Source organism: Amblyomma americanum, chromosome 5 (genome assembly GCF_052857255.1).
Source record: "Amblyomma americanum isolate KBUSLIRL-KWMA chromosome 5, ASM5285725v1, whole genome shotgun sequence".
NCBI classification, from domain to species: Eukaryota; Metazoa; Arthropoda; class Arachnida; order Ixodida; family Ixodidae; genus Amblyomma; species Amblyomma americanum.
The window spans coordinates 112,650,926-112,658,035 of NC_135501.1; the positions used below are offsets into that span (position 1 = coordinate 112,650,926).

At 49.4% G+C, this 7,110-nt stretch overlaps 1 pseudogene; it reads left to right on the forward strand.

The window, feature by feature from the left end:
• Positions 1-239: 239 nt before the first annotated feature.
• LOC144134935 (protein roadkill pseudogene) lies at positions 240-1,786 on the forward strand (annotated as a pseudogene).
• The last annotated feature ends 5,324 nt before the right edge of the window (positions 1,787-7,110 follow it).

The following is a 7,110-nucleotide window of genomic DNA, read 5'->3' on the forward strand; positions in this document are numbered from 1 at the left end:
AACATGCCAATAAAATTAGGTGTCTATTGTTTTAGAATAAAAAGTTGGAGGTCGCTCACTGCATATACATGTGTCCCTTGTTTGTCCTGGTTTTTTCACGCAATTACCTGTGTTACCGAAAGTGTGGGTTGAGAATTCAACGCTGTTTTGTTGAGCATTTCCCCTGATCATCAGTTGCTTTCCGCCATGGTGCATCAACAGCTCGACTTGCACTAAGAGTGAAGAAGGAAGAGGCTGGCACGATGGCCGCCATGGTTCCTTGAGGAAGGGTGCTGGCTCCGAGCTGCTGCGGAGGGTGGGCACGCCGAAAAGGGTCGCCCTTTGCTCGCCAGGCTGGAAACCACTTCGGCCTCCTCCCACCGGGCATGGCGCAGAACGACGAAGCGCAACCACTGCCGCTTCGGGAAGGCGTTGTAACCACAACAGCTGAGGAGGGCGCCTGTCTCACCGACCAGATGATTTTCAAGACATCTTTCCTGTGGACGATCACGAACTTCAGCCTCTGCCGTGAGAACACCTCGCAAGCACTGCTGAGCTCAACGTTCACCGCTGGGGAGAGGAAAAGTATGGCCTGGCGGCTCAAGTTGTTTCCTCGAGGCGGCAACGATAGCTGCAAAGACTTCGTTTCGATCTTTCTGGTGTCCTGCAGAGGCAGGCGGGTGTGTGCGGAAGCGACGTTTTCAATCATCGACAGCAAAAAGGAGCAAGTAAACTCGAAACATACTAGGAAACGAATTTTCTCAAGGAAGTGCACCGGATGGGGCTTTCCAAAATTCATCAGCAGAAGATTCCTCGAGCTGGACGCCGGTAGGCTAATGCCTGTCGACACCCTGACCCTGAAGTGCGAACTCACCGCCTGGCAGAGTTCCAACATTGTACCTGGGCCGAAGAATGGCGCGGCAGCGATTCCCGAGAGCCGGCTCACGGAAGACTTGGGCTGGCTTCTGGACAGCAAATGTAGCAGTGACGTCACCCTGTGGGTGGACGGGGGCAGTTTCAGCGCACACAGGAACATACTGGGCGCCCGGTCACCCGTGTTCCGGGCCATGTTCGAGCACCCGATGCAGGAAAGGGCCCTTGGAGAGGTGTTCGTGACGGACGTCGATTACGACGCGTTTTCCGCACTGCTTCGGTTCCTGTACACAGGACACGTGCCTGACAGCATCGAGAAGCCTTGGCCGCTCCTCGCAGCTGCCGACAAGTACCAGCTGGAGCGGCTCAAGGTCGCCTGCGAGGTGGCTCTTCTCTCGAGACTCACCGTCGATACAGCCGCGGAAACGCTGCTGCTGGCCGACTCGCACAGCGCCCGAGAGTTACGGAGGGGCGCCCTCGAGTTTGTCGGCGCGCACATCGGCCACGTGATGGAGACGGACGGCTGGAGGACCATCCGCCAGCATCGCTCGGACCTTGTGGAAGAGGCACTGCGGACGCAGGTCAGAGAGCACGCCGAACCGCCCGCCAAGCGAAGCAGACACTCCATAGAGCAGCTGTGACTGTGCATCAGCAGGCCATGAACACTATCCAGGCATTTGCGGACTCGTTCGAAAGGGTTAATAATTTGGCCCCTTCATTTGGGTCGGAAAATCTCGATACCAACGACGGCGTTCGTCAGATCACTGCAGAGAGTGTGCGCCTGGTGGTCGGTGATGTAAGGTTTCTGGTAATAGAGATTAGGTTAAGGGCTAAATCACTCTTCACATATTCTGCCGTTTTGTGGGGCTTTATTTTATTATTTGAACAAATGCACAATGTCTCGGAAATAAAAATGCACGTGCTTTTTGTGACGTATTAGAGTGTGCTGCTTCCCGTCTCCATGTAGCTATCGCGCTCAATATGACTAGCAACACACGAGCGTGTGGCAGCAGCGCTTTCCGGACGCACAGTGGTGCCATCATGCGGCATGCTTGAAAACAAAGTGGAAAGGATTCTGGTGTTCCACCAGTCAGCTGCATCCCCCGCGCCACCTGCTCTACACAATCTGAGGTCAACTGGCAGATGCGTCTTGCATTGCCACGCAAATGTCGCCGTGTTAGCGATGCGATAACACTGTGCTTCTTTAAAGACCAAAACACACAGGGGAGAAGGGTCACTGCTGGAACAGCAAAATCCTTTCCTTTTCGGTTTCAAGCGCGGCGCTTGCCGGCCCCACGATTCTTCCGGTAAGCGCCCCGGGCACGCGGCCGGGCATTGCAGTCATATTGAGCGCGACAGTACATGCTTTCATCATGATCCTCTGCGAGGACTTAGCCTTGAGCAGTATTCACTTCATTTTGTTTTGACTGATCACCCTAGTTTATGTCCTTTGTATTATTGTGATTCGTCTTTTCACGCTCCAAATTAACGGATCCCTGCCAACTTGCCCAAATATTCGCTGTAATCTTCATATGCCTTTTGCACGTCGTTTTGGGCCATGAAATGAATGTTTTTGTTAACCATGATCAGGTATCCCATTTTAACATGGTCCTAGAGCCACCTTAACAACTAAACCCGAAAAGAACGCTGGAAGTGTGCCCGAAAATAACTCGTAATAGGACGCGAACTTCTGTCTGAACTGTATTCGTAGAAGTTAAAAAAAGAGGCAATGTTAACGAAAACCTCGACATTCACATTACAGAGAAAAGTAATCGTAAATGATTTTTCACACCTACAACTGCTTCTGGAACACGTCCGTCGGGCGGGATATTCGCAACACCGAAAACAAGTTACGCTTTTGTCAACACTGCACTACAGAAAAAAAGACCACAGCCCTATCCAGGTGCACGGCTGCACTTTCTCTTAGTACCGTGCTTCGATTTCTAGGTTCTGGTGCGGAATCGCGGGGCTTTGTCGAAGGGTAGCAGATTATGGCAGCCAACCATCTCATCATAATCGGAGTGAAGAACCACACCGATGACCACACCTGGATCGCCTCCATATGTGTAGAGAGGTCCGGAATGAGCACGGGCTGCACCAGGCCTTTGTCAAAGTAAAGTGCCTCTTCAGAGAACCTCACGAGGTAGCAGACCGGTGCACATTCACTAACAGCCTCTCTGCAACTTGCACTCACCTCTGTGAAGCAATTATCCACTGACGCAGCCAGGCAACCTTGCGGGTTTCACCAAACGTAATGTAACGGTTTACACCGGCTTTTCACAACTGCCTGGTCGGTGAAACGCTGCATTTCTATGTAGCCGACTGAGATTGCCTCATCAGTTTAGCATGTGACTCTTTTCTGCGGTGAAGGCTCTGTGCGCCGAACTAGGTTTTGCCGCCTATAATTCCGAAGGCACATGTTGCCGCCTTCTTTAGGTGCGTAGCCACGGCAAAACTAAATCCTACGGTATTCCAATGAACAAATGGTCCTTTTTTAGTGCAGACAGCTTTTTTTAGGGGGCGTCAGTGACAGAATTTCGAAACCGCCTTTTGACGCCTTATGTGAGAGCCCAGATCAGCATTGAAACGCATGGTATTCTGTGGAACAGTTATAGCTCTACGGGGTGGTAGCTATTCATTGTAAATAATTAAAAGCACCAAAATTCACACACACATAACAGAAGACAACGTCACAGAGCGCCGTAGAAGAAATGCTCCTTATATGACTTTTTTAGTGGAGCCATTGCCATGCTAGATACGTGAAAACAAGGATAAAAACTTTTTACCTACGGGAACATGTGCAGAAGTTGCAGCTATTGAAGATCAAAAGGGAGAGTTTTTTTGGTTCAGTGGATGCAGTTATACAAAAAATGATGTGGACGTATCGAATAAACGGCTAAAGAGTTGGAGTGGCGCTGACCTGGATGGATGGATGGATGGATGGATGGATGGATGGATGGATGGATGGATGGATGGATGGATGGATGGATGGATGGATGGATGGATGGATGGATGGATGGATGGATGGATGGATGGATGGATGGATGGACGGACGGACGGACGGACGGACGGACGGACGGATGGATGGGTGGATGGATGGATGGATGGATGGATGGATGGATGGATGGATGGATGGATGGATGGATGGATGGATGGATGGATGGATGGATGGATGGATGGATGGATGGATGGATATGGCGGAACCCTTTAAATCGGGCTGTGGCTCAAGCCACCTAGCCATGACTTATGAAATTTTGCTCTTCTCTTGATTTTAGCCACCGATCAGATAACCTTCGCTTGGTTATTTCTACCTGCCTTCCTACAGACAGCGCCCCTCAATGAAGAAAGTTGGCAAGGGCTAGCATGCCCTGTGGCTCCAAGGGTGAGTGCCTTGTTTGACCACACGCAGTCTCCTCGGTTGACCAGATGCTGGCGACCGATGGCTGAGGTGCTGGCCGGTTATTCGCGCAGCAGACCGACTGCACAGCTCAAAAGGACGAAAACAAAGGCGACTTAGAACTTAATCACTCCCCCTCCCCCCTCCACCCCTCCCCCCGCCTCTCTCTAACACGTGCCAGAAGTGAAGTCCTTTCGACTGCAGATCGTCGAATGTTCCCAGAAACAACTTCCTATTAGTTCTGCGCCGCAGGCATGCTACGTAGGGCCTCTGAAACTTGTAATGATCCTGTACTTGATCTGAAATTTGTACGCATGTAGGAAGCTATGGTGCTGGGGTATTCTGCGTCACTTGAAGTGTTCATGTTGCCAGTTGTAAAGAACCACCGTATGCAGTTACCTGGTTTTCAAGGGGCTCTGCAGGAAACAGCTTCCGTCTTGAAAACTGCTTGTGTAGGACACAAAAGAGAGGCACGAAAACAAGCTGCGAAAAGTCACCGAAACTACAAAAAAGATTTGAAGGAACACTGAAGCTCCGCCTTAAGGCAATGACACGTTAACAATAATGGGTTAATGCTCAAATATGCAGAATCGGTCTTTCTCAAACATTCATAGATTCTAGGGAGTACTCATATGAGTTCTGGCATATTTTTGGTGTATTTGTTTTGCTTACCTTATGTGTTTGGAGGACGTTGAGGCGAATTCGAATCCCGACAAATTCGATGAAGTCCTTGATGATTTCAAGGTTTAGACCTCAACATGAGAAACATTTAAAAAACTACTCTGTAATATGAAGAATATTTAAGCTGGAATAACGGGCATCAAGAAAGGTCTTGATGCAATAATAGGGCTAAGTCGGGCTTCTTGGTTCATGTTCAACAAAACGACGAAGCAGCGTTCACAAACAGGAGAAAATGGGAGACATACACAAGCGCTTGTGTATGTCTCTTCTTTTCTCTCGTCCCGTTTGTCAGCGCTGTTTCTTCATTTTGTTAAACATCTTAATGTTTCAAAGAACTTGAGAGCGACTTTTTTTACCACTGCGTTTACATATTTTAAGCGCAGTGCCTCTGAAAATACTTTTGAAGCGAAAGCTTAACTACGGTAGATTTTCAAGAGGGAGCCCCAGTGCGGTCACGTGAGAAGTGTCACGTGGTGCCACGCGGCAGGTCATGTGATCTACTGACATCATCACAATCTTCCCACCGTGGAAAGTGGCAGCTGCCTCATCGGGCTTCGGACATTTCATCGACGCTTTACAGAAAATCCGTTCGGCAGTGTGTGTGGCGTTTGTGAACGTAGCCATGCAAGCTTCTCACCAGGGTTAATTAAGGTTAAAATCACAGGTAATTTTTTTCGTCATCTTTTCAAAAAGCAGCCACGTAGATATGTTCCTAAAAGGTGGCTTTCCACAAACGGGGATAAAGAGTGAGTCTTGAAGGGGCCATGACTTGGTCTCCCAAAAAATCGTGGTTTTACGCTGCAGATACTAGCCACGACATTGTAGTGCGTAATTAAAAAAAGAAGTAGGCCTCTCCTCACGCGTTAGAGCTTGAAACCTCAGTGAGAATTTATTCGCTCTAAGCCCCTCCTCCTGGCAGTGATGGCCATATTGAAGCAGCCTGAGTGCCGTGACGATCCGACAGCGGCGTCGTTTGCTGCAAAACTCACGGCTGCTCCAGTGAAGTCGCACATTGTGAACCTTTGTCTCCGTGTCGTAGGGGTTGGGCTCCTGAGCACTAAGCGACTTCTCATCGTCTCTCCAACTAAAGTTCAGAAATACTGACAACTAGCAATGATTTATTTTCAACCTAACGTTTCGATACCAACTCGCTCGCTTCTTCACGGGTGACTGAAATGCAAGCCAGCAACAGCACGGAGCGGAATTCGCTATAAATTTGTTAACACGTCGTGAAGTGATTAACGTATATGAAATGACTCTACATAGCGCCTCTTGAATGGATTTCGCCCCACGACCAAGACGCTCATCTCCTCGAAGATGATTATGTGGTCGGTGTCCTCGCAGTGCTTGGCGCGGGGCATTGCCTTCAGAATTCATTGACCACACGTCATTCTTGTGTTGCCTGATTAATAATAATAATTTGTTTTTTTGGGGGGAAAGGAACTGGCGCAGTATCTGTCTCATATATCGTTGGGCACCTGAACCGCGCCCTAAGGGAAGGGATACAGGAGGGATTGAATGAAGAAAGGAAGAAAAAGGTGCCGTAGTGGAGGGCTCCGGAATAATTTCAACCACCTGGGGATCTTTAACGTGCACTGACATCGCACAGCACACGGGCGCCTTAACGTTTTGCCTCCATAAAAACGCAGCTTCCGCGGTCGGTTTCGAACTCGGGAACTGCAGATCAGTAGCCGAGCGCCCTAACCACTGAACCACCGCGGCGGGGCTTGCCTGATTCGCCGATCGAGGTTTTGTTTTCTCGCCGATGTATGAGGCTGGATATTTGAAGCATCAAATTTTGCAAATGACACTGGGTTGCGTTTTTCTAGGGACGAGGCCTTTGGAGTGTGGTAGAAAGAAGCTGATCGCTTTAACGGTCTTGTGAGACAGGCACATGTATTTTCTTCGAATGCGTACGAGCCCCTTACTCGTTGAAACGCAATGCGAGCGGGTTTAATGAAACGCTTCCCTCTGTGTACGTTAATGGACTTCACCACGTGTTAACAACGGCAAAGAGAAATCCGCTCCCGGCTGCTGCTGCTGCTGGCTCGCATTTCAGGCTCCCCTGAAGAAGTGACCGAGTCGGTCTCGAAGCGTTGGGTTAAAAATAAATTATTGGATGGTGTCACTATTTTTACATCTGTTTCAAAAACAAAACAAGCGGACTTCCATCGAAGATG